This window comes from Callionymus lyra, chromosome 3 (genome assembly GCF_982586985.1).
Source record: "Callionymus lyra chromosome 3, fCalLyr1.hap1.1, whole genome shotgun sequence".
NCBI lineage: Eukaryota > Metazoa > Chordata > Actinopteri > Syngnathiformes > Callionymidae > Callionymus > Callionymus lyra.
Window position 1 is genome coordinate 27180017 of NC_141820.1, and position 26943 is coordinate 27206959.

Sequence of the window (26943 nt, forward strand, 5' to 3'; positions counted from 1 at the left end):
CAACAAGACCTTTTTGTCACCATGGAGAAATTAATAAAAGAAAGAAACCCACTTTATACAAATACAAAGACACTGTGTGGGTAGTTTTAAGTCACCCGGGCCTTTTCTTAAGGGTTCACCCTCTATGTGCAGAAATAAAACAAAAGAATTGGCTGATTATTTTTTCATTACCTTTAAACCAGTGTACATGTATAAAAATGCACCAATAGAAAAATAATCACTGCAAAAGCTTCTACTTGAGACACATTCATGTCAAAGTTTCAATGTTCACTCATATGTGCTGTTCTTTGTTCAGAATGGCGGATGTGAGAAGACAGTTGCATAATTACATTTCTTACATTTTTTCTTATATTCCCAGGGTCAGACTTCTGACCCGGTTTAGAACATCGTCGTAAATACCTGTGAGAGAATTCTGTGTTCATATTCTACCTCTAGATATGTTACGCAACCTGCCAGAGCCACTGAGAAAAAAGATGACAACATTTAAATGTCAGATTTGTATTGTTTGAATGCCACAATTTAAAGGTATCAATGCAGTATAATGATCAAAGCTAAAACGTGTTTAAATTAAGATTAATATGTTTTAATGTACCTACACTTAAACAAAACAAATCATACTTTTAATTACAGGATTTTTTTTTACCCCAGAGTTTGATATTATACATTGTAAAATTGAATTCTCCAAAGTTTGGCCTTATGGCCACTTGAGGCCTTTTTAATATTATTAGAATATATAACAGTGCTTCTAAATGAAAAGTATCTTTTGTTGCTTGCAAGTTCTTCCACAGAAAACAATGTAACACATACACATTCACACAAAGGTGATATATATTCGAGTATAACTTTCACTAAATCTACTAATTGTGTATTTTAATTTCAAAATTTCAACGCTGTTAGACTATATTTTATTTTTTTCTATTGCAAAGATAATATAAATATAAACAAAAACACAACACCTGCTGATATTCAACTTTGTGTGCTTGTAGATGAACTTTTTCAGCACAGGAAAACTTCCACGTTGCAGGCGGTGGTGATGATGTTATCTGGGTCATGAATGTGGGATGAGAGAGTAGGTCAGGTACAGAATGTTCTTCACCTCGTTCAGGTGTCAATTACAAGGTACGTGAGTGATGAACACTCTTGTGTAACACTTGAAATATGGTGTCGCGCTGCAGGACACAATATCAGTAGAAGAGTAGGACGTTCAAGTCGTAAACATGTCACTTATCTTATAAGAGCTTTACTGCCGTACGATTGGCCGCAAGTTTTTATTAGCTAGTCTTTAATAACAGGTGAGCAGGGGTGTGACACGTTAACCTTGTTGAATATTTCATTTATCTTTTAAAATGTACATATGCATTTTATAAAAACAGTATAGTAGTTATTAATATAATACATTTTAAAAATAGGATTTCATTAATATTGCAACATTTATTATTATAAGGATTCCTAATTTCATTATAAATCAAATATTAAATCAGTTTACTTTTATTTGTTTAAGTTTCCTCTACCTTACATTATATGATAATATTATTATATATCTTTATTATTCATATATAAATTTCCTTTTTTGTTACTTTAATTTAGCTACAATTATTTTGTCCTGACAATAGACTGAATGTGTAAACAAGTGTGCAGGGACTTGTTCTACTGAGGTGTGTTTGGGAACATTACGTGTCGACAACGGTCAAACAAAGACTTGCGGTTAGAAGCTCTTCTCATGCTGCTGCTCTTGCGTGCTTTAATCATAGTTTAAAGAGCGATGAAAAGATCCTGAATGCATCATTGTGGCGCCCGCAGCGTCGCACCTGGAAAACGTCGGGCTCCGCTCTCGACCCTTGAAAGCCTCGTCCGCTCCTGCAGGCGACTGTGACTGATGTGGGTAATCTTACAGTGACAAGAAGGAACGCTCGGATCGACCTCTGACCCCGGTTAACGAGGACTGTGTGACGGTGAAGCGTTTCTTATTCAAGGTTGTTTTCACCTTTTATCTGTTTAATTTGATTGAAAAAGAGATGTATGAAACATAAATCACATATTTAACTTTTACCTCATAGACTCATAGGTATTTAGGTTTACTCCAAGACCAGTTCCAAATCTCTACTTTTGAAGCTGTTCTTAAAGGAGCAAGAATAAATCTAACTTTGTCCATATTCTTTGTTGGTTTTTTATTAATTTTTTTCAATACATAAAATAAATATTTATTTAATTTATATGGAAAACTGATCTCTGAAAGTCTTTTGATCAACATATTCGCTCTGTGTTTTTTTCGCTCAATATATTTTAGTATTTTATTTAATTCTAAGGGTTCTTTCACATCTAAAGTAAATTGGCAAAAATCTTGGACCCAAAACTATTTCCCATCGTCTCTTAAGTTCATCTAAAGAAGTGGTTCGATGATCCCTTGCGTTGCTTACCAGATCACTTTGACCCGGAGATACTGTAACACAAGTATTAAGGTTGGTTAAGTCAAAATGCTTCATTAAAACGAAACAGTTGTTAAAATCTTTTGATGAATTTTTAATTCATCACAAAATAGCAGATTTGTTTTTCAAAGTTTTAAATCCATACAAATGATTTCTTCAACCGTTATTTCCACGGGGATAATCCATGTCGCGAGCAGGAGAGAGCTCCACCTGTTGCGTCTCACTCATGACAGACTCCATAAGTGCTCTTGTCTCACTGACCCCTCATGTCTGACCTTGTGGTGTGAGCCGATCACTCCTTTATAGCCGAGGCCTTGTGTGGTTTCCTCTAAATTGTTGCCCTCTCACCTCAGTGGGTGCAGACCTGACCCTCTCCCCCCCCCCTTCTCCCTGGTGACAGTTGACACAGCATCTTCTGAACCGACGCCGTCGTCAGTCAGCGGCAGCTCAACGTTCTGATCCATAATAATACATTTTTCCAGACCCGTCTGGAGCAGAACCAGGGTCCCTGGAAACACGGCAGCACATTAACCCACTTTCAGGAGGAACTCCCCCCCCAGGCCCTGCCGAGCTGAGGCAGGTCAGGGGTCTGAACGGGTCACCCAGCTGGTCCAGATATTACCAGAACCCCGCTTCTGCTCTTCGTCCACATTCCAGCATCCCCACATCACTGAGCCCCTCGATCTCTCACAGCGGCACCCCACTTTAACATCCCCCTGAAATACTGCACTGATGACTTCACCAAGGCTTTCTCAACCCAGTGACAGAGACCCCCATAGAGTCTGATTTATGTCCTGAATGTGACTCATGCATGAGAGAAACTTAAACAAAATAAAGTTATTTCTGTAAGCATATCTGAGAGGAATTTATATTTGCTTAAACTTTGGACACATTCCACTGGAAGCTTTAAGCATGGAGTTAAACAATACTGACATCACGGAATAAACCGATACTTAATTATCATTAAAATAACGGTTAACTACAGTCTTGTGAAATGTTGTGATACGTTTGCATAGTTAAAACAACGTTTTACTTTAGTGTCATTAAATTCTGTGATACTTAAGTATTATTCAAATAACGTTTTACTTTGGTATTATGACATTAAAACATTATACTTAAGTATAATTAAAATAATGTGTTACTTCATATCATGAAATTTCGTGATATTTCAGAATCGCTCAAACAACATGTTATTTTTGTATCAATAATGCTTTAATCAAATATTGTGAAACGACCACTGACTAAAAGGAAGTTTGAATGTGAAGCAAGAGAACTAAATGTGACCAAAAAGCTCTAGTACTACATTACAAAAGAGTCTTTCCTGGAAATAATGTTCATAAAAAATACTTTAATGATTTACTGTAACTTCCTCAATGTCCTCCAGGATCTTCCCACCAGACCAGGATTAAAAAGTTGGAATCATAGATCTTCTGGACCGAGCATCTCTCAATGACGCCCCCAGAGACCCCTCAGACCTCCTCGAATGCTGGTCCAGCTTTGGTCTGGAACATTCCAGGAGAAGAAGTCATGAGCAGAATCAATAACTGCGACTCAAATATGGACTTTCTGATGTGACGCTCACGTCTGCCGGAGCCTCAGACTCACACCAGGCTCGGATGATTTAGCTTCTCTCAGGGGATCTTGGGTAACGTCTGGATTCTTTGCATCATGTGGCGTCTGCTACAGCGATCACTGAAAGATCTCTTAAGCTGAAATATGGAATTATGGTGTGACAGTTTTCCATGTGAGGGGTGTTAAGTGAGGAGTTGGTACAGCAAATAAATGTGTGTGTTTGTATGTGTGTGCATTTGTGTGATTTACTGTGAGAACTAGAGCAGAACTTTCAGCAGCTGTGAAACCATTTCTTAATTCTTGAAATCGACAACAATTTTTGTTTAGGCTGACTCAATATTTGAATGTATTCATGTAACATAAATGCAAACATAAATCTAAACAAAATCAACAGACTCGTTCACATACAGACTCTAACGACATGTATAAAACCTAGTAGACACGAACATACACCACACAAAACCAGTGCACAGACACAAGAAAACTGATGCAAAAGATGGAAAAACCATACACAACAAGACAGATGTAAACTGACACATGCATACACAAAACTGACATACAGCACACTCATAAAAAGCAGACAGACACACATGCACAAACATACACCCATACTAAAAAAGGAGACAAACCCACACATATACACAAAAAATAACCAATTAAAAAGAAGACACAAAAACAGATTCAAAAATAGCAACAAATTCATAAAACAAACCAACACACAAAGGGGCCTACACATCTATCTATCTTAACTTACACACACACACACACAAACAAACAACACAAACGGACACACAGTACAAAGGTGGGTCACTATCAAGTCTTTAGTAAACTGGTGGGGATGGTTTGATTCGCACACAAACTTTCTGACCCGGTCAGAGCTGCACCGTCAGTGTCGCTGGAGTGAATCTGCAGATGTTAAATGTTGCATAACAATATTTAGTCTGAGTCTGGAGGACCCTCCGACACCCGCACCCCCATGAGAGCAGCTTCAACAAGACTGAATCACAAACCGCCTGTGCTGACAGAGATGTTCTCAGAATGTGTCTGTTCCCCGAGTGTGTGTGTGTTCTCAGAGTGGAGGTGTGTGTTCTAGTGGCAGGTGTGCTGAGTCTTTTAGCAAGAGGTCGAAGGTTAAATTCTTAAAAAAGCAGGCCGGGGGTGAATTTGACTTCCCGACTGAGCAGCTGACAGATGACTGTCAATCGTCCGGGATGTGGAAACCACAATCCAGGACTTAGATTAGATCAACAAATGGAGACTCACAAAAACATACACATTTTAACAGTAACAAAAAACAAATCTCACACAAGTAAATAATCACACATTAAACTTTCTACATTTACATTCAAAACCCAACACAACATGAGTTAAAAACACTTAAACAACACACACTGGCCTAGAGAAAATGTATTATCACACACATTCACCTATACACCAAAAACATACAGTTACACACACATTAGCACTCATGGAAAACATACCACATGCACCTAGAAATGAACATAATACATGTACAAACATCTATGAACACACAAGTTGACAAGAGTTTCATTAAAATCATACACAAAACTAAATGCATGTGTATGCCTGTGTAAAGTAAAGTACTTTCAGATGTTGCAAATGTTCATCTACGCACAACAATCTCTACACACACAAGGGTTTTAGTCATAATCTGTGTGTCAGAAGTTGGTTGCTAAAAATCTTGAGGTCTGGACGCTGACGCTTCTGTTTGTGCATGGTCAGCACAAACTCATTAATGAGCAGGTCTTGATGTGACGTCAGAAACCAGGTCAAGGTAAAAAAAAAGTCTGATAATGTAGGAGGGATGTTGCGTAAGTTAAGGTCAGACGCAGGGATTCTGCTTTTCTAGATTGAAAGATCGAATTTCTCTGCTGCTGCAAACCAAGATTATATAATCTCCAGCAGACGGTCTGTGGTGCGTCCTGACAGCTCGTGTGTGTCGGTCGGGACAAACACTCTTTATGTCTCGGGCTGTGGTCTCAAGTTGTATATCTTCGGTGAGACCAGAGGCTCAACCAGATCTGACTACAGTTGTAAATACACACATTGAGAGTTTCTGAATGGCCTGTCTCAGGTCGTTTAATTCAGCCTTTTGGCGCCAAAATGGCAACTCTTGATACTTTGGTCTGGAAGTTCAGAAACCTTATACCCCGATAGATTTTTTTTATGAATCTACACTGTGAGAAACACAGGTCTTTGTTTTAAAACTTGTGCAGATCTCTGTGTATTTAGGGAGATTAAAACATACATTTAGAAGCAACAAAACTACATTTTTTTTATATTCAATTAGGACATTATTATGAAAAGAAAACAATGAATGTTGTGAACTTAATTTAAATCTCCTTGAAGTGAATCTTGTCTTTTAGTAGTTAGAAATAAATAGTTAAAGTAATATCCTTTATGAAAAACAACACCTGGAACAGATTTTTTACATGTAATATTTGTGCTACATGATGTGAATTTCTTTAAATACCAAAGCAAAATTACCCATAACACATGCATTCTATTTTCCTTTTCACACCTAAAAACAAAAAAACAAAAACACCCCCTGAACAAACTTTAATTTCATTCATAACATTTACATTTAAATTAAACAAGTTTTTACTTCTCCAAATTCCCCCCTTTCATTTATTAGTCTCTATCTATATTTCTCATACCTCAAAATAAATTAAGAGAAAATGTAAAGGTCTTTCATACTCTCTTATATGGAAAAATATCACTCTTTATCACTTTGAGATAATCTTTCATCCTTACGTGTCACTGTGCTGGAACACTTCCCGAATTCATACCTCCCCTCTCCTTCCCACAATCCCCCCTTTCTTCCACTATTTGTCCCCTTTGTTAAAGACGGAAAACATCTGTCCGCTTCCCCGATTTCCCAGCACTCCGCTTTGGACGACATCTCCACCCGACGCTCATAACCTGCAGCTTCACTTTTGCGCCGTGTCTGGACGGAAACAATGAGCGAACACAGACAGAAACGCTTCTGACCAGAACCTTTGATCCAGGATTTAGCACCTAATGCCAGACACATGTGCACACTTGTCGAAACTCTAAATGGCTTCAGCATGTCTTACTTTTTCTCAGACCAGCCTGCGGGTTGATTTATCTGTTGACCTGAGATGTTGCTGGTTTGAACGCTGACAAACATACACCAACATCCGTCTTGTTATGTCCTCTGACTGACGGCCAGTTCCAACGTGTGGCTTTCCAGGAACGGGAAGAGATGCTTCAATATTTCATACATACTCAATCCTTCATGTTTATTTCAGGGACCGTTTGGATGTGCCTGAGCGTTTTCAGTCGAATCCAACATCTGTTTCCACCGTCTTGTGGCTCTGGTTTGGTCTGTGTCAGAGATCCAGAAGCTTTTACTGAATAAAGACATTGTCTCACTACTTTGGGTGAAGGTTGAGTTCAGGACGAGGGGCTTTTTAGCACTTTCAATTCTGGTTCCTGGTTGAGCAATAATTCCTACTTACGATTGGCTAATGCAAGTGTTGGTGCAAAAATAAATCACAGTTGGGCCTCTCGACTGTTTCAAAGTTCAAACAGTCAGTTGCATAAAGTATAGACAGAGCTACACACAAAATAACTACACACCAAGTAATACACACAAAATGCCAACTTGAAAAAATACTTATATAAGCCAATAAATACTGGCTTTACCAACCCAACTTTTTTAACACACATGCAAAACCTACACAAGCCTTTTTTCAACCTCATTAAAATAAACAAAATCTTGAACACCTAAAAACACTCAACAACTAAACATTCAAACACCCACACACAAACAATTACAGACACAGACCCGCCATTATTTAAACATAAACAACACCTTTAAACATACAAATCTTTATAAAAACTAACTAAAACTTAACAAATGTTTAAATGTAACTAGAAACTTAATTCTAAGTACATTGAGCCATTTCTTTCTTAAAACTTGGATCAAGTGTTTCGACTGTTCATTTGGTTGTTTTTATAGAAGTTGTAATATATCACAGGATGAATTTTACCAAAGTATTACAAGTGACAATACAAAAGTTAGGGAAAACACCTTAAACCCATTTTATTGTTAGAGTTCTTAAAAAGAAACTCATTGCTAGGAGTGGAAAGGATAAATGTAAATTAAGACTTCTGATATTCTTAACAGAATCAACCGCTAACAACCGTTAATTTAGCATATGAGGGTTTAGGGGATCCCAGCTGTGTTTTTCAATGAATGACCAACAATTGCAATTTGCCAATAGTAACAAGTCCTCTTGCGCTTGATGGATCTACTGACTCTTTCAAGAAACATCTTAAGATGTTTTTAATTGTGCAGGCTTTTCCTTGATTTTCTGGAACTCCTGTTGTGTTATCAGTGTTATCTTGACCTTTAAAGTATATACTTTATTGAATATTGTTTTGATTGTTTAAGAGCTTTGTGACCCTGGTCTGGAAAAGCGCTATATAAATACAAATTATTTACTTACTTACTCTTCATAATAAATGTCTCTTTGAAAGATATTCTGAGGATTCTGTCATCTGCCTGGGAGTGAGAGAACAACATGCCAATGAGAGATGATTGACACCATGAAGATAGCCGATGGTCACCACAGGGCAGACCTATGGCTGTGATAGAACGTGAATATCTCTTCTCTGGTCTGGGAACTTGGATCAGAGACACTTACGTGGCAGAGGTAGTGGAAGATTGTAGCTGTGATTACACTCCTGAACATGTATATTTAGAAACGTTCATTTAACTTCCATCCAAATCACAACGTCCCAGAAATCAATTACCGTGTCTGCTTTCGCTCAACTTTCTCCAAATCTGTCCAGTCTGAGACGCAGGAATCCCAGAGGAGCTCTAAATATCTGTAATGAGTTCCGAATGCTCAGAAGTGGAAAGCGGCACGTCACGGCAGCTAAGATCTCCTTCACTAACCACCTCTTCACACACACTCAACCTCTGCCGGAGTAGAAAAACCTCAGTTCCCTTGTTACGTCATTAAAAAAAAATCCCAGAACATCTGAAACATGATGCTGGACCTGGTCTGAGAGCAGCAGACAAAGGAGTCTTTTCATAGCCACAGTAGACCGGTTTGCGTCTCCGGCATGGCAGCAGGCCTGCGCAAATGGAAAGATTAATAGATGTGGCAAACACAAACTTTACTACTCAGTGAGATTTTAGAGGACATCACCTCTTGTGAGAGGGAACGTCTTTACATAATATCAACTCCGTTTTCATAACTTCTCATGGCAAAGTATATTCTTCTCATTTTTCTTCTTTTGGTGTATTACTCTGAGGTAAACAATCATCTGGCTAAACTTTTCGTTTCTCTTAAGATACATATCAAGCACCACGTGTGCGTTAAAAGCAACTATTGATCGTTTTTATTACAAAACAGGGATTTTCTAGGTTTTAGCTAAAGTATCAACGCTCAAGTTTGAAAAATTGTTGTGCATTAATAAAATAAGAATCAGTTCTGATCAATCATTTTGATTCTCCACTCACTTAAGACCCCTGCTGAAAAATAAACCACTTCTTTAAACGCCGGGTGAGGGGACGGGAAACTGTTGCCAGAAACTAACACTTCTGCTGGCAATAATAGATGTCGCCAAATCTTGTTTCATGTGAACACACCTTTAGAATTAATTTGGACATGATTGACAGGCTTGCTTAATTCTAGCCAATGAAGGCACAGGAGCCTCTGTAATGGTCCTCACTAAAGATAAAAGTCGGTCCCTGCCGTTCATAACCATCAAAACACCTTCATGAAAAATATAAATGCAGTAATTAAGTCTTCCATTAAGTTTATGCAGAGGTGAAGCTGTTAATGTAGGACAGTGAATTATTTATCCCATGATCCTTTGCATGATTTACACGAACCCACTTTGTACTTTCAAACATCAGTGGTACTGAAGGTCCAGCAGAATGCTGAGAAATGTGGTTATTTAGCAGTGTTTCTTCTTCTAACTATTCAAAAATGATTATGTTGGATAGGCTAGTTAACAAGGTAACATAACAATGTAATAATAACAAGATGACCAATTGTGGAGACTATTGCGGGAGTGCAGGGTCAGTTATGCGTATAAGAATCAGATAATCTCTTCTCAGGTTACATTAAGTCGTAATCATTTATTTTCACCGCAGTGCTCCACAAAGGTGGCTTTTGATGTTGATTTATCGCTCAGTCGGGGTTTACGCTTGGATTAGATCCGAGAAGTTTCCTTTCTGATAAATTCCTGGAAGATGAGACTCTCCTCTCAGAGCTTCTGTAAAAGGCCTGCTGATTGTCATCTGGAGTGGAAATGTTGGTTGAGTTTTATTTGCGGTGACTTAGCATAAACGATGTGGAATCATGTATGTGCTGCACGAGCTCACTTGTTCCACCTCGGCCTTCGGTTCAGTTACGATTCAAACTTCCTCATTAGAAACATGATCCGGCCACCGCTGACCATATGGAGAAAGCTAAGACCCACTTAGGATGTTGGTAAACACCAGACCAGACATTCGAGAATCACACGGCGTGGTTTCAAATCAAGGGAATGGGTTCGGAGAGACTGAGTCATACTTGTGGATCAACAGAGTGTCAACAATCCTGAACCAACAAGGTGTATCTAAAGTGGATTGACGTGCTGTTTTGTCTGAGAACGTGTGTTTTAAAAAACGAAAATAAAAGATCCAGCAAAGAGGGAGCTAGCTGCTGAGACGAGGCTTTTATCAATAATGCTTTATTACAATGTATTGCAATTATAAGTACTTATGGTAATAACCCTGTGGTCAAATAAGACTGAAGATAAGTAGCATGGATTAACTCTGTAATTTTGCAGATGTTCACAGTTGGCCTGGGTTTATGTTTCTTTTATGGATAAATGGAGTTGTTAAACTGTGCTGAATGTTTTTGGTCTCTTTTTCAAAGTTAAATGTTTATTATATGTAATGATTCAATGGAGTGAATATTTAGAGACAAATAGACAAAAACTGGATTTTTCATCTTCATAAAATGTTAAGATCACAGTCTAAAATCACTAATCAAACATACATTATATGATAAGTTTTAACTACTTGACATATTTACTAGGAAAATTGATTTTCTTTTTATAGTTTTTTTTCCGCCAGTTGACAAGTCATTGTCCAGGTGTAAGGTTTTAGCTGCTGTGGAAGGACTTAAAACAGTAAATCAACTTGTCAAACATGTGTTTGCCATCTCTTTTCATCTCGTCGCACTCCCTCCCAATGAATTTACTTGGTATAACTAGAATTCACTGCAGCTTTGTGTGGAAACAGTTCATAAAGAACGTCTTTAACCATCTACTAAATGCAGGGGGCTACTGTAATGACACCGATGTTCAAGTTTGTTTTTTTTCAAATGTAATTTTAGTAGTATAGAAGGAGTCCTGAAGTAGGTATAGCTAGAAAAAGTGTTCTGCTTGCATTTAGCTTCTCTAGCAAGTCTTGCCTCTCTAGTGTGTTTGTGTACGACGCTTCCTTTTGCCTATAATCTTTGATGTCGGCTTTTACCTCCATGCTGACCTGCACAAAGAAAAATATTGCAGTACTTGAGTTCAGAGCTCTGCAAGATCTGTTATGTCCAAATTTAAAAAATGGTTTAGGTCAGATCAGCCGTACTTCATGTTTTTTTTGTGAAAAAGATTAGGATTAAAATAATCCATAAACATGCTGTTATTTATTGTCAACGTAGGCGCAAAATAAACTTCTGCACTACTGAAAAAAGAGCATATACCTGCTTATAGATAGTTTAGTTTGAGTCTTTTTTTCCATTTCGGTGTACTAGAGGGAGATAAATCCAACAAAACATCATGATAAAAAAGGTTACTCATTTATAAAAGAATTACAGGCTCACAAAATGGCAAAGACAAAAAACGAAAATGGAAAAAGTTATTCTTTTAGAAGTTAATGAAAATAGAAATTCGAACCGTCATAAGGGCCACATAAATATAGTCTCAGGGCTGCATTTGGCCTCATGGCCATTCGTCGCCCACATCTGAGTTACAGCTATTTTGAAAATGGCGAGAGAATAGCTTTTGCAGTATTTTGGTGGCAATAACAGTTATGGAGTTGGTGTAAGTTACTGTAATAGCAACATTTATAGCGTCAGTAGCTGCAGTAGAGGAAACAGGAGTTGGGCAAACACTTTACATCTCCCTGAGAAGTCAGTTTTTACCCTCCTTAGGTGAAACTGGTGAGTCACAGCAAATTTAAATTGAGGTCAAATTGCAGCTTTGCTCCTAAAGAACACATGGACCTGCACACACGTCGACTAGAGGCACATTAGACCTTCACATGAGACTGTTCCTGGCGTGAAAATGAAGCTGGAAAAACAAATCCATGGAACTTCACCACCGTGGATGAAGTGCTTGATGTGCCAGGACTGTGGCGTGTTAGTTGCTCTCGAAGGAGTAGAGTAACAAATCTTTTTTCATGGCTGCTGAAAGTCATTTTACCATGTGAGAGTGCCAAGACCTTTAAACCTGTCTGTTGCACGCATTAGAAACATGGCCATATAAATAACCTTTGTGTGTGTGTGTGTGTGTGTGTGAGTTTGTGTGCGTGCGTGTGCGTGCATGTGTGGGTCTGTGTGTCTGTGGTTCCCCTGCATAGGAAATGAAAGGCAATTAAAGCAGGCTGTGTCAGGCCTATTAGTGCTCTCTGTTTATACTGGGAGTGTTGCACAGAAAGAATAACAGAGGAGGGGGAAAACTAGCTGTGATCAGCAGGAAAACACATGAGCACATGCACTAATATCCAGTCAGTATGTTTCACTGAGTTTTACTTTTAAAATTATTTTTATACTAATAATTCCAAGATTATTTATTGTGACCCCCCAATTAAAAAACACCTACAGACTATTTAAAGCTTTAACTTAATGTATTGTTCTGATTAAGATTTGTTTTGTTTTTACAATACCGATAATAAAGTCTGATCATCAAATTGAATTACAATATACTTAAAATTATTTGTCCTCTGGACACAACAGTTATCCCCATGATTTTCAGGATTATACAGCTACTGGTAGTATAGTTACATTATGACAGTACTTCAGAACACTAGGAATTAAAATGAACGCCTCCACACTATTAACTATTAAACAACCTTTACCTCATAAAACCGATTTATAACTAAAAGGAAAGTATTTTATAATTTTTTTCTCCTATCTGTAAATAATATTTCTTGTAAAAAAAAAAAATTTTTAACAACAAATTAATCCAAAACATTTATTATTAAAGTTAACTATTGATTTTTTAATATTTGTTTTGGATAAACATTCAAATTCAGCATACAGATTTAGGCTTGAATGAGTATTTGTTTTAACATTTGTAAACTGGGGGGCGCTTTAGGAACATAGAGGTCAAAACAAACATTAGAAAACACTGAGTTTAGGAGTTGGTTTGGAACATTTGTGCTGATAGTCCGTCGACGCTAGAACATGACCTCTCTGTAGAAACTCTGAATGTATTACACGTGAGCAGGATGTGGCCCAATGTTGTGGTGCTGGTCATAGGGAGGCTGCAGTGTTTTCCTGGCTTAGGTTCTGGCTTCCTGCCCTCCTCTGTGGCCACCAGGGATCACTTTAACTAAACGTCAGACGACTACTCCGAGTAGCGCACATTCCACTCAGCAGCAATCATCACTGAGGTCTTGTTGGCTCTTTACTAACCCCTGAGCGCAACAAAGAGTTCAAATGAAAAAATGAATGTATGGATGAACACACAAGAATCTAACCCCTCCAGTTCTCCCTTGCAAGTAGACCAGGAAATCAGGAAAGATTCCATCTTAAATATCGTGAAATTTTCTTGTCACATACAGGTTACTCAGAAATTGTCAGTCTGATAGGTAACCTGTTAAACCATTGGAGTTTAATAAGGTCAATTTAATGTTGTCTACAGTGGTAAAACATGACTGTAACAAGTAAACAATATCTACCTCTGTTCTGTGTGTGACGTACTAAACCGAGCATCTAGGACACAAGTCAGATCAACACTTTGCTTCATCAACCAGGTGGCTAGACTTTGCTATCTTAGCGTCGTTTCTGTTTGTCATCATCACTGCCTTACATCATTTCCCAAGAATCAATATTTTACCTTTATGCACTCATCTCATGCACCAATAGGTAATCTAAATGGCAGCGGTGGGATGCGAACCCACGCCCCGAAGGGACTGGAGCCTTAATCCAGCGCCTTAGACCGCTCGGCCACGCTACCTTGACTTCCTTACAAAAACTTGCAACTTTATAGTTTTGTACTATTGGCATACCGACAAGACAATGCGGTTGTTCCTGCTGTGAAATGAGCCATGAAATGAGATGCTTTCCAAAGATCACATTTATTTCAATTCTGTAAATGTCTCAACCAATAGTGGGTAGTGTGGCAGAGTGGTCTAAGGCGCTGGATTTAGGCTCCAGTCTCTTTCAAGTTAGTGTGGCCGACTGGTCTAAAGTGCTGGTTATAGGCTCCAGTGTCGTTTGAGGTGTGCTTTTGAATCCCACCACTGCCATAATTATTTTTTAGTGTGGATGAGCATTAGCTACATTAAAGATGAACCACTCCACAAGTATCACCGAACAATCATACCTAGGAACATGCGAACACCTCACTTGACAGTGAGAGGTAAAATGTTTTCACAAACTCTACTCAGTGCTTTAACCTTTTTTTTTTAACCTAGGTTTTCTTTAAAAGGAGTTGCAAGCTTATTCTTTGGTAATGTAAGAAAACATACTGTAGACTTAATCTAGTTGTGGCTACTGTGAAATGAGCATGTAATACGATTCTTTCACAAGATCCAATATTTTTCGTTCATGCACTCGTCTGATGCACCAAAAGGGAATCTAATTGGCAGCGGTGGGATTCGAACCTACGCCTCCGAAGAGACTGGAGCCTTAATCCAGCACCTTAGACCGCTTGGCCACGCTACCTTGGATTCCTTACAAAAACTTGCAACTTTATAGTTTTTTGCTGTGAAATGAGCCATGAAATGAGATGCTTTCCAAAGATCACATTTCTTTCAATTCTGTAAATGTCTTAACAAAGTTGTGGGTAGTGTGGCCGAGTGGTCCAAACTGCTGGATTTAGGCTCCAGTCTCTTTTGAGGCGTGGGTTCGAATCCCACCACTGCCAAAGCCGTTTTTAGTGTGGATGAGCATTACCTTGCAGTCACTTATGCTGCAATACAGATAAAAACCACTCCAGAAATATCACGAAACAATCATACATAGGAACATATGAACACCTCACTTGACAGTGAGAGGTAAGACTATTTCACAAACTCTACACAGTGCTTTAAGCTTTTGTAACCTGGGTTTTCTTTAAGAGGAGTTGCAAGCTTATTGTTTGGTAATTTTTGAAAACATACTGTTGACTAAACTAGTTGTGGCTGCTGTTTTTGTTTGTGCACTCGTCTGAAGCACAAAAAGGGAATCTTATTGGCAGCGGTGGGATTCGAAACCACACCTCCGAAGAGACTGGAGCCTTAATCCAGCACCTTAGAACACTCAGCCACACTACCTTGGATATCTTCCCAAAAAATTGCAAAATTATAATTTTGTAAACTTGGAATACAGACTAGACTTAATGCGATTGTAGCTGCTGTGAAATGAGCCATGACATGAGATGCTTTCCAAAGATCACATTTCTTTCAATTCTGTAAATGTCTTAACAAAGTTGTGGGTAGTGTGGCCGAGTGGTCTAAGGCGCTGGATTTAGGCTCCACTCCTTTCGAGGTGTGGGTTCGAATCCCACCACTGCCGAAGCAGTTTTTAGTGTGGATGAGCATTACCTTGCAGTCACTACAATACAGATAAAAACCACTCCAGAAATATCACCAAACAATCATACATAGGAACATATGAACATCTCACTTGACAGTGAGAGGTAAGACTATTTCACAAACTCTACACACTGCTTTAAGATTTTGTAACCTGGGTTTTCTTTAAGAGGAGTTGCAAGCTTATTGTTTGGTAATGTTTGAAAACATACTGTTGACTAAACTAGTTGTGGCCATGAAATGAGATGCTTTCCAAAGATCACATTTCTTTCAATTCTGTAAATGTCTTAACAAAGTCGGGGGTAGTGTGGCCGAGTGGTCTAAGGTGCTGGATTTAGGCTCCAGTCTCTTTCGAGGCGTGGGTTCGAATCCCAACACTGCCAAAGCTGTTTTTAGTGTGGATGAGCATTACCTTGCAGTCACTTATGCTACAATACAGATAAAAACCACTCCAGAAATATCACCAAACAATCATACATAGGAACATATGAACACCTCACTTGACAGTGAGAGGTAAGACTATTTCACAAACTCTACACAGTGCTTTAAGCTTTTGTAACCTGGGTTTTCTTTAAGAGGAGTTGCAAGCTTATTGTTTGGTAATGTTTGAAAACATACTGTTGACTAAACTAGTTGTGGCTACTGTTTTTGTTTGTGCACTCGTCTGAAGCACAAAAAGGGAATCTAATTGGCAGCAGTGGGATTCGAACCAAATCTATCAATTCTGTAAATGTCTAAACAACCAGTTTGTGGGTAGTGTGGCCGACTGGTCTAAAGTGCTGGTTATAGGCTCCAGTTTCTTTTGAGGTGTGCTTCCGCTTCCGGTGAGCCTTTGATCGGCTGCTTGAAACGTAAGCTCCTGCAATAATTGCCAAAAACAGTCGTTTTAACGACTACTTGTCCGGATATTATGCTCATATCACTTAAGATATGTCTCAAGCATCTCAGATCTATGATCGTGATGCTCTTTTCAACATCAGAGAGTCGATGGAGGACTTCACTCGCGACCGTTACCAACGTCCGGTGAACGTGTTTCCGGCTACGCTTCTCATCGACTCGGACTCTGTGGAATATCGTTTGATCTCTCGAGTACCGGGCGATTTCCACAAGGGATCGAGTCGGGCTGGAGTACAGGTCAGGATGAGACGTGCAGTTGCGATCGCTCGGAACAACTCTGACGTCATCGAACGTCATCGATATTTGATCGACATCCCTCTCACTGTGTGTGACGACACATCAGCGCTGCCGTCTGTCCAGACCTCAACGAAAGGTGGTAAGATTTTTTCATTTCCTCTCTTTAATTCGACTTTTACAACCGAGTTGAACTTCAGTGACAGCTGGTACCCACGTGACCGCTGTTCGCTTCAAAAGATCCCGCTCTGCGCGCCTGTCAGTGACGCGGCGTCGTCAGTGACGTCATCGGTGCTGAATGTGGGACTTCTTAATGTTCGCTCCATTACTAATAAATCCTTTATTCTTAATGATCTTTTCACAAGAGTTAATTTGGATTTATTATGTCTTTCTGAGACTTGGCAGAGAGAGGAAGAGTTTATTCATCTGAACGAACTCTGTCCAGTAGGGAGCGCTGTCCTGGGGAAGCCTCGCCTCTCTGGTCGTGGAGGAGGTCTTGCTACTGTTTTTAGGGAGAGTTGTTCTTGCAAAGTGATTCAGACACAGGAATTCACTTCTTTTGAGTCTCAGATGATCTTGGTTGGTTCTACAAGACCTTTCTATTGTGTGTCAATCTACCGTCCGCCTGGTCCTGCGACGGTGTTCTTGAAAGACTTTAGTGACTTCTTATCTTCCATTATTCAAATGGAATCTGTTCTTATTCTTGGAGACTTTAATCTTCATGTTGATGACGTCACATCTTGTTCTGCTAAAGAACTTTTAACTTTAACTGAAGCCTTTAATTTTGAGCAACATGTTTCTGAACCCACTCATCAAAAAGGCCACATTTTAGACTTAGTTTTTACTCTTGGCCTGAACATTTCTAATGTATCTGTACATGATGTCCATCTGAGTGATCATTCTCTTGTCTTGTTCAACCTGGACTTCATCCCTGAACCTAAGCCTTTGAAAGTTAGGTCTCAGAGGCGTGTCATCTCAGCCGATACTGCAGACAGTTTTTCTGCTATGTTTGACCGTCTTTCCTTTGATGACTGTCCAGATGTGGACAGTTTGATTCACTGTTACACTGATCATTGTGTTGAAATACTGGATCAAGTGGCACCTGTTAAATCGAACTTGAAAATTCAGAAAAAACGGTGCCCTTGGACAAATGAAGATCTCCTGAGTCTGAAGAGACTTTGTCGAAAGACTGAGCGTCTCTGGAAGTCTACTAAACTTGAGGTGCACAGACTTCACCTCAGGGATCTGTTGACTTCTTACAATGAGATGGTAGAAACTGCTAGATCTGATTACATCAGAAAACTGGTAGCAGCAAATAGGAAAAACCCCAAAGTTTTGTTTGACACGATTAATTCTCTCGTGTCTCCTGCTCCTCAAATCACGCCGGTCTTCTGTGAAGCTGACAGCAATGCATTGTTGAGATTTTTCATTGACAAAATTAAATTGATCAAAGAGAAAATCTCTCCCCCTTTGTTGGGAACCCCTACTGTCTCTGAGCCACTCTCCTCCTCTTGGTCATCCTTCACTGCTGTATCTTTGGGTGATATTTCAGCACTAGTGAACAAGATGAAACCCTCCTCTTGCTCAGATGACGTCCTTCCTTGTAGGCTTTTTATCAAAGTATTTGATGTAATTGGCCCCTGGGTTACCAATATGGTGAACCTCTCCCTTTCCACAGGGGTTTTTCCCAATGCATTTAAACATGCCATTGTGGAGCCTCTGCTCAAAAAACCAGGCTTAGACCCAACTGACCTCAGTAATTTCAGGCCTATTTCTAAGCTCCCTTTCTTGTCCAAGATCTTGGAGAAGGTGGTGTCCGAGCAGCTGTCTTTGTTCTTGGATCAGAGCGACATCCATGAGAAGTTTCAGTCTGGCTTCCGTAAACATCACTCTACGGAGACAGCTTTACTGAAAGTGTCCAGTGACATCATGATGTCGGCTGACTCTGGTAAATTCTCTGTTCTGGTTCTCTTGGATCTGTCGTCAGCCTTTGACACAGTTGATCACCAGATCCTGCTGAGAAGACTAAGGGATGAAGTGGGACTGTCTGGGTCTGTGTTAGAATGGTTCTCATCTTACCTTTCTGGGCGCAGTTTTAGTGTATCTGCCAATCAAATGAGGTCTGAATCGGCAGATCTGTTGTGTGGAGTCCCTCAAGGTTCTGTTCTGGGTCCTTTATTGTTTTTGCTGTACTTGATTCCCCTTGGTAAAATCATTCAGAGATTTCCAGATGTTTCTTATCACATTTTTGCTGATGACATCCAGCTCTACTGCTCTTTTGACCCAACTGAGCCCCAAAGGCTGAACAGCTTAGTCAATTGTTTGCTAGAAATCAAACAATGGCTGAGTGAAAACACTTTACAGCTTAATGTGGACAAAACTGAAACTCTGGTGATTGCTCCTGATGATAAGATTCCAGGGTTGAGTCAGTACTTGGGTGACTTAGGTCAGTCTGTCAAACTGAGCCTGAGAAACCTGGGTGTTGTATTTGATAAAGACATGTCTCTTGTTCAACACTGTAGAAAACTGACCAGAAACTGTTTCCTTCAACTGAGAAAAATCTCTAAACTTAGGAAAATGCTGTCACAACATGATCTGGAGCTTGTAATCCATGCGTTTGTTTCTTCTCGTCTGGACTATTGTAACAGTTTGTTTTCATGTCTTAACAAGAAGGAGCTGTCTCGCCTGCAGTTGATTCAGAACTCTGCAGCGAGAATTCTGACCCGCTCTAATAGAAGAACTCACATTTCTCCGGTCCTTAAAACTCTTCACTGGCTTCCAGTTTCTTTCAGGATCAACTTTAAAATTCTGGTTCTTACTTTCAGAGCTATTCATGGTCAGGCTCCTCCTTACATCACTGATCTGATCCAGCCTTACACCCCAGCTCGGTCTCTGAGGTCTGTGGATCAGAATCTACTTATGGTTCCACGCACACGGCTCAGGACCAGAGGAGAGAAATCTTTTCAGGCTGTTGCTCCTAAGCTTTGGAACAATCTTCCTCTCTCTTTGCGCTTGATGGAGTCTACTGACTCCTTTAAGAAACATCTTAAGACGTTTCTATTTGTGCAGGCTTTTCCTTGAATTTCTCGAACTCCTGTGTTGTTCTCGGTGTTGTCTTGATCTTTGAAGTATGTACTGTTTTGAGTATTGTTTTGATTGTTAAAGCGCTTTGTGACCCTGGTCTCGAAAAGCGCTATATAAATATATATTACTTACTTACTTACTTACTTTTGAATCCCACCACTGCCAAAATTATTTTTAGTGTGGATGAGCATTACCTACATTAAAGATGAACCACTCCACAAGTATCACCAAACAATCATACCTAGGAACATGCGAACACCTCACTTGACAGTGACAGGTAAAAAGTTTTCACAAACTCTACTCAGTGCTTTAACCTTTTTTTTTTAACCTAGGTTTTCTTTAAAAGGAGTATCAAGCTTATTCGTTGGTAATGTAAGAAAACATACTGTAGACTTAATCTAGTTGTGGCTACTGTGAAATGAGCATGAAAACGATTCTTTCACAAGATCCAATATTTTTCGTTCATGCACTCGTCTGATGCACCAAAAGGGAATATAATTGGCAGCAGTGGGATTCGAACCCACGCCTCCGAAGAGACTGGAGCCTTAATCCAGCGCCTTAGACCGCTCGGCCACGCTACCTTGGATATCTTCCCAAAAAATTGCAAAATTATAATTTTGTAAACTTGGAATACAGACTAGACTTAATGCGATTGTAGCTGCTGTGAAATGAGCCATGACATACGATTCTTTCCCAAGAATCAATATTTTACATTTATGCACTCATCTCATGCACCAAAAGGTAATCTAATTGGCAGCGGTGGGATTCGAACCCACGCCCCCGAAGAGACTGGAGCCTTAATCCAGCGCCTTAGACCGCTCGGCCACGCTACCTTGGATACCGTACAAAAACTTGCAATTTTATAGTTTTGTACTCTTGGCATAACAACAAGACATAATGCGGTTGTTCCTGCTGTGAAATGAGCCATGAAATGCTTCCCAAAGATCACATTTCTTTCAATTCTGTAAATGTCTTAACAAAGTCGTGGGTAGTGTGGCCGAGTGGTCTAAGGTGCTGGATTTAGGCTCCAGTCTCTTTCGAGGCGTGGGTTCGAATCCCACCACTGCCAAAGCCGTTTTTAGTGTGGATGAGCATTACCTTGCAGTCACTTATGCTACAATACAGATAAAAACCACTCCAGAAATATCACCAAACAATCATACATAGGAACATATGAACACCTCACTTGACAGTGAGAGGTAAGACTATTTCACAAACTCTACACAGTGCTTTAAGCTTTTGTAACCTGGGTTTTCTTTAAGAGGAGTTGCAAGCTTATTGTTTGGTAATGTTTGAAAACATACTGTTGACTAAACTAGTTGTGGCTACTGTTTTTGTTTGTGCACTCGTCTGAAGCACAAAAAGGGAATCTAATTGGCAGCAGTGGGATTCGAACCAAATCTATCAATTCTGTAAATGTCTAAACAACCAGTTTGTGGGTAGTGTGGCCGACTGGTCTAAAGTGCTGGTTATAGGCTCCAGTTTCTTTTGAGGTGTGCTTTTGAATCCCACCACTGCCAAAATTATTTTTAGTGTGGATGAGCATTACCTACATTAAAGATGAACCACTCCACAAGTATCACCAAACAATCATACCTAGGAACATGCGAACACCTCACTTGACAGTGAGAGGTAAAAAGTTTTCACAAACTCTACTCAGTGCTTTTACCTTTTTTTTTTAACCTAGGTTTTCTTTAAAAGGAGTATCAAGCTTATTCGTTGGTAATGTAAGAAAACATACTGTAGACTTAATCTAGTTGTGGCTACTGTGAAATGAGCATGAAAACGATTCTTTCACAAGATACAATATTTTTCGTTCATGCACTCGTCTGATGCACCAAAAGGGAATATAATTGGCAGCGGTGGGATTCGAACCCACGCCTCCGAAGAGACTGGAGCCTTAATCCAGCGACTTAGACCGCTCGGCCACACTGCCTTGGATATCTTCCCAAAAAATTGCAAAATTATAATTTTGTAAACTTGGAATACAGACTAGACTTAATGCGATTGTAGCTGCTGTGAAATGAGCCATGACATACGATTCTTTCCCAAGAATCAATATTTTACATTTATGCACTCATCTCATGCACCAAAAGGTAATCTAATTGGCAGCGGTGGGATTCGAACCCACGCCCCCGAAGAGACTGGAGCCTTAATCCAGCGCCTTAGACCGCTCGGCCACGCTACCTTGGATACCTTACAAAAACTTGCAATTTTATAGTTTTGTACTCTTGGCATAACAACAAGACATAATGCGGTTGTTCCTGCTGTGAAATGAGCCATGAAATGAGATGCTTTCCAAAGATCACATTTCTTTCAATTCTGTAAATGTCTTAACAAAGTCGTGGGTAGTGTGGCCGAGTGGTCTAAGGCGCTGGATTTAGGCTCCAGTCTCTTTCGAGGCGTGGGTTCGAATCCCACCACTGCCAAAGCCGTTTTTAGTGTGGATGAGCATTACCTTGCAGTCACTTATGCTACAATACAGATAAAAACCACTCCAGAAATATCACCAAACAATCATACATAGGAACATATGAACACCTCACTTGACAGTGAAAGGTAAGACTATTTCACAAACTCTACACAGTGCTTTAAGCTTTTGTAACCTGGGTTTTCTTTAAGAGGAGTTGCAAGCTTATTGTTTGGTAATGTTTGAAAACATACTGTTGACTAAACTAGTTGTGGCCATGAAATGAGATGCTTTCCAAAGATCACATTTCTTTCAATTCTGTAAATGTCTTAACAAAGTCGTGGGTAGTGTGGCCGAGTGGTCTAAGGCGCTGGATTTAGGCTCCAGTCTCTTTCGAGGCGTGGGTTCGAATCCCACCACTGCCAAAGCCGTTTTTAGTGTGGATGAGCATTACCTTGCAGTCAGTTATGCTACAATACAGATAAAAACCACTCCAGAAATATCACCAAACAATCATACATAGGAACATATGAACACCTCACTTGACAGTGAGAGGTAAGACTATTTCACAAACTCTACACAGTGCTTTAAGCTTTTGTAACCTGGGTTTTCTTTAAGAGGAGTTGCAAGCTTATTGTTTGGTAATGTTTGAAAACATACTGTTGACTAAACTAGTTGTGGCTACTGTTTTTGTTTGTGCACTCGTCTGAAGCACAAAAAGGGAATCTAATTGGCAGCAGTGGGATTCGAACCAAATCTATCAATTCTGTAAATGTCTAAACAACCAGTTTGTGGGTAGTGTGGCCGACTGGTCTAAAGTGCTGGTTATAGGCTCCAGTTTCTTTTGAGGTGTGCTTTTGAATCCCACCACTGCCAAAATTATTTTTAGTGTGGATGAGCATTACCTACATTAAAGATGAACCACCCCACAAGTATCACCAAACAATCATACCTAGGAACATGCGAACACCTCACTTGACAGTGAGAGGTAAAAAGTTTTCACAAACTCTACTCAGTGCTTTAACCTTTTTTTTTTAACCTAGGTTTTCTTTAAAAGGAGTTGCAAGCTTATTCGTTGGTAATGTAAGAAAACATACTGTAGACTTAATCTAGTTGTGGCTACTGTGAAATGAGCATGAAAACGATTCTTTCACAAGATCCAATATTTTTCGTTCATGCACTCGTCTGATGCACCAAAAGGGAATATAATTGGCAGCGGTGGGATTCGAACCCACGCCTCCGAAGAGACTGGAGCCTTAATCCAGCGCCTTAGACCGCTCAGCCACGCTACCTTGGATATCTTCCCAAAAAATTGCAAAATTATAATTTTGTAAACTTGGAATACAGACTAGACTTAATGCGATTGTAGCTGCTGTGAAATGAGCCTTGACATACGATTCTTTCCCAAGAATCAATATTTTACATTTATGCACTCATCTCATGCACCAAAAGGTAATCTAATTGGCAGCGGTGGGATTCGAACCCACGCCCCCGAAGAGACTGGAGCCTTAATCCAGCGCCTTAGACCGCTCGGCCACGCTACCTTGGATACCTTACAAAAACTTGCAATTTTATAGTTTTGTACTCTTGGCATAACAACAAGACATAATGCGGTTGTTCCTGCTGTGAAATGAGCCATGAAATGAGATGCTTTCCAAAGATCACATTTCTTTCAATTCTGTAAATGTCTTAACAAAGTCGTGGGTAGTGTGGCCGAGTGGTCTAAGGCGCTGGATTTAGGCTCCAGTCTCTTTCGAGGCGTGGGTTCGAATCCCCCCACTGCCAAGGCCATTTTTAGTGTGGATGAGCATTACCTTGCAGTCACTTATGCTACAATACAGATAAAAACCACTCCATAAATATCACCAAACAATCATACATAGGAACATATGAACACCTCACTTGACAGTGAGAGGTAAGACTATTTCACAAACCCTACACAGTGCTTTAAGCTTTTGTAACCTGGGTTTTCTTTAAGAGGAGTTGCAAGCTTATTGTTTGGTAATGTTTGAAAACATACTGTTGACTAAACTAGTTGTGGCTACTGTTTTTGTTTGTGCACTCGTCTGAAGCACAAAAAGGGAATCTAATTGGCAGCAGTGGGATTCGAACCAAATCTATCAATTCTGTAAATGTCTAAACAACCAGTTTGTGGGTAGTGTGGCCGACTGGTCTAAAGTGCTGGTTATAGGCTCCAGTTTCTTTTGAGGTGTGCTTTTGAATCCCACCACTGCCAAAATTATTTTTAGTGTGGATGAGCATTACCTACATTAAAGATGAACCACCCCACAAGTATCACCAAACAATCATACCTAGGAACATGCGAACACCTCACTTGACAGCGAGAGGTAAAAAGTTTTCACAAACTCTACTCAGTGCTTTAACCTTTTTTTAACCTAGGTTTTCTTTAAAAGGAGTTGCAAGCTTATTCGTTGGTAATGTAAGAAAACATACTGTAGACTTAATCTAGTTGTGGCTACTGTGAAATGAGCATGAAAACGATTCTTTCACAAGATCCAATATTTTTCGTTCATGCACTCGTCTGATGCACCAAAAGGGAATATAATTGGCAGCGGTGGGATTCGAACCCACGCCTCCGAAGAGACTGGAGCCTTAATCCAGCGCCTTAGACCGCTCGGCCACGCTACCTTGGATATCTTCCCAAAAAATTGCAAAATTATAATTTTGTAAACTTGGAATACAGACTAGACTTAATGCGATTGTAGCTGCTGTGAAATGAGCCATGACATACGATTCTTTCCCAAGAATCAATATTTTACATTTATGCACTCATCTCATGCACCAAAAGGTAATCTAATTGGCAGCGGTGGGATTCGAACCCACGCCCCCGAAGAGACTGGAGCCTTAATCCAGCGCCTTAGACCGCTCGGCCACGCTACCTTGGATACCGTACAAAAACTTGCAATTTTATAGTTTTGTACTCTTGGCATAACAACAAGACATAATGCGGTTGTTCCTGCTGTGAAATGAGCCATGAAATGAGATGCTTTCCAAAGATCACATTTCTTTCAATTCTGTAAATGTCTTAACAAAGTCGTGGGTAGTGTGGCCGAGTGGTCTAAGGTGCTGGATTTAGGCTCCAGTCTCTTTCGAGGCGTGGGTTCGAATCCCACCACTGCCAAAGCCGTTTTTAGCGTGGATGAGCATTACCTTGCAGTCACTTATGCTACAATACAGATAAAAACCACTCCAGAAATATCACCAAACAATCATACATAGGAACATATGAACACCTCACTTGACAGTGAGAGGTAAGACTATTTCACAAACTCTACACAGTGCTTTAAGCTTTTGTAACCTGGGTTTTCTTTAAGAGGAGTTGCAAGCTTATTGTTTGGTAATGTTTGAAAACATACTGTTGACTAAACTAGTTGTGGCTACTGTTTTTGTTTGTGCACTCGTCTGAAGCACAAAAAGGGAATCTAATTGGCAGCAGTGGGATTCGAACCAAATCTATCAATTCTGTAAATGTCTAAACAACCAGTTTGTGGGTAGTGTGGCCGACTGGTCTAAAGTGCTGGTTATAGGCTCCAGTTTCTTTTGAGGTGTGCTTTTGAATCCCACCACTGCCATAATTATTTTTAGTGTGGATGAGCATTACCTACATTAAAGATGAACCACTCCACAAGTATCACCAAACAATCATACCTAGGAACATGCGAACACCTCACTTGACAGTGAGAGGTAAAAAGTTTTCACAAACTCTACTCAGTGCTTTAACCTTTTTTTTTTAACCTAGGTTTTCTTTAAAAGGAGTATCAAGCTTATTCTTTGGTAATGTAAGAAAACATACTGTAGACTTAATCTAGTTGTGGCTACTGTGAAATGAGCATGAAATACGATTCTTTCACAAGATCCAATATTTTTCGTTCATGCACTCGTCTGATGCACCAAAAGGGAATTTAATTGGCAGCGGTGGGATTCGAACCCACGCCTCCGAAGAGACTGGAGCCTTAATCCAGCGCCTTAGACCGCTCGGCCACGCTACCTTGGATATCTTCCCAAAAAATTGCAAAATTATAATTTTGTAAACTTGGAATACAGACTAGACTTAATGCGATTGTAGCTGCTGTGAAATGAGCCATGACATACGATTCTTTCCCAAGAATCAATATTTTACATTTATGCACTCATCTCATGCACCAAAAGGTAATCTAATTGGCAGCGGTGGGATTCGAACCCACGCCCCCGAAGAGACTGGAGCCTTAATCCAGCGCCTTAGACCGCTCGGCCACGCTACCTTGGATACCGTACAAAAACTTGCAATTTTATAGTTTTGTACTCTTGGCATAACAACAAGACATAATGCGGTTGTTCCTGCTGTGAAATGAGCCATGAAATGCTTTCCAAAGATCACATTTCTTTCAATTCTGTAAATGTCTTAACAAAGTCGTGGGTAGTGTGGCCGAGTGGTCTAAGGCGCTGGATTTAGGCTCCAGTCTCTTTCGAGGCGTGGGTTCGAATCCCCCCACTGCCAAGGCCATTTTTAGTGTGGATGAGCATTACCTTGC

General features: G+C 39.8%; 21 non-coding genes across 21 annotated transcripts; 9 read left to right on the forward strand and 12 right to left on the reverse strand.

Annotated features, from left to right (window-relative positions):
• Positions 1-14147: 14147 nt before the first annotated feature.
• trnal-aag (transfer RNA leucine (anticodon AAG)) lies at positions 14148-14228 on the reverse strand. Its single transcript has one exon. It is a non-coding gene; the product is annotated as a tRNA-Leu (tRNA).
• Positions 14229-14856: 628 nt separating this feature from the next.
• On the reverse strand, positions 14857-14938 carry trnal-aag (transfer RNA leucine (anticodon AAG)). The gene has a single exon. It is a non-coding gene; the product is annotated as a tRNA-Leu (tRNA).
• Positions 14939-15058: 120 nt separating this feature from the next.
• trnal-uag (transfer RNA leucine (anticodon UAG)) lies at positions 15059-15140 on the forward strand. Its single transcript has one exon. It is a non-coding gene; the product is annotated as a tRNA-Leu (tRNA).
• A 548-nt stretch (positions 15141-15688) lies between these two features.
• Positions 15689-15769, forward strand: trnal-uag (transfer RNA leucine (anticodon UAG)). Its single transcript has one exon. It is a non-coding gene; the product is annotated as a tRNA-Leu (tRNA).
• Positions 15770-16087: 318 nt separating this feature from the next.
• Positions 16088-16169, forward strand: trnal-uag (transfer RNA leucine (anticodon UAG)). Its single transcript has one exon. It is a non-coding gene; the product is annotated as a tRNA-Leu (tRNA).
• Positions 16170-20500: 4331 nt separating this feature from the next.
• trnal-aag (transfer RNA leucine (anticodon AAG)) lies at positions 20501-20582 on the reverse strand. Its single transcript has one exon. It is a non-coding gene; the product is annotated as a tRNA-Leu (tRNA).
• A 170-nt stretch (positions 20583-20752) lies between these two features.
• trnal-aag (transfer RNA leucine (anticodon AAG)) lies at positions 20753-20834 on the reverse strand. The gene has a single exon. It is a non-coding gene; the product is annotated as a tRNA-Leu (tRNA).
• A 154-nt stretch (positions 20835-20988) lies between these two features.
• Positions 20989-21070, forward strand: trnal-uag (transfer RNA leucine (anticodon UAG)). The gene has a single exon. It is a non-coding gene; the product is annotated as a tRNA-Leu (tRNA).
• A 785-nt stretch (positions 21071-21855) lies between these two features.
• Positions 21856-21937, reverse strand: trnal-aag (transfer RNA leucine (anticodon AAG)). Its single transcript has one exon. It is a non-coding gene; the product is annotated as a tRNA-Leu (tRNA).
• A 170-nt stretch (positions 21938-22107) lies between these two features.
• Positions 22108-22189, reverse strand: trnal-aag (transfer RNA leucine (anticodon AAG)). Its single transcript has one exon. It is a non-coding gene; the product is annotated as a tRNA-Leu (tRNA).
• Positions 22190-22348: 159 nt separating this feature from the next.
• Positions 22349-22430, forward strand: trnal-uag (transfer RNA leucine (anticodon UAG)). Its single transcript has one exon. It is a non-coding gene; the product is annotated as a tRNA-Leu (tRNA).
• Positions 22431-22754: 324 nt separating this feature from the next.
• Positions 22755-22836, forward strand: trnal-uag (transfer RNA leucine (anticodon UAG)). Its single transcript has one exon. It is a non-coding gene; the product is annotated as a tRNA-Leu (tRNA).
• A 785-nt stretch (positions 22837-23621) lies between these two features.
• On the reverse strand, positions 23622-23703 carry trnal-aag (transfer RNA leucine (anticodon AAG)). Its single transcript has one exon. It is a non-coding gene; the product is annotated as a tRNA-Leu (tRNA).
• A 170-nt stretch (positions 23704-23873) lies between these two features.
• trnal-aag (transfer RNA leucine (anticodon AAG)) lies at positions 23874-23955 on the reverse strand. The gene has a single exon. It is a non-coding gene; the product is annotated as a tRNA-Leu (tRNA).
• A 159-nt stretch (positions 23956-24114) lies between these two features.
• Positions 24115-24196, forward strand: trnal-uag (transfer RNA leucine (anticodon UAG)). The gene has a single exon. It is a non-coding gene; the product is annotated as a tRNA-Leu (tRNA).
• Positions 24197-24978: 782 nt separating this feature from the next.
• Positions 24979-25060, reverse strand: trnal-aag (transfer RNA leucine (anticodon AAG)). The gene has a single exon. It is a non-coding gene; the product is annotated as a tRNA-Leu (tRNA).
• Positions 25061-25230: 170 nt separating this feature from the next.
• trnal-aag (transfer RNA leucine (anticodon AAG)) lies at positions 25231-25312 on the reverse strand. Its single transcript has one exon. It is a non-coding gene; the product is annotated as a tRNA-Leu (tRNA).
• A 159-nt stretch (positions 25313-25471) lies between these two features.
• On the forward strand, positions 25472-25553 carry trnal-uag (transfer RNA leucine (anticodon UAG)). The gene has a single exon. It is a non-coding gene; the product is annotated as a tRNA-Leu (tRNA).
• Positions 25554-26339: 786 nt separating this feature from the next.
• Positions 26340-26421, reverse strand: trnal-aag (transfer RNA leucine (anticodon AAG)). The gene has a single exon. It is a non-coding gene; the product is annotated as a tRNA-Leu (tRNA).
• A 170-nt stretch (positions 26422-26591) lies between these two features.
• Positions 26592-26673, reverse strand: trnal-aag (transfer RNA leucine (anticodon AAG)). Its single transcript has one exon. It is a non-coding gene; the product is annotated as a tRNA-Leu (tRNA).
• Positions 26674-26827: 154 nt separating this feature from the next.
• Positions 26828-26909, forward strand: trnal-uag (transfer RNA leucine (anticodon UAG)). Its single transcript has one exon. It is a non-coding gene; the product is annotated as a tRNA-Leu (tRNA).
• The last annotated feature ends 34 nt before the right edge of the window (positions 26910-26943 follow it).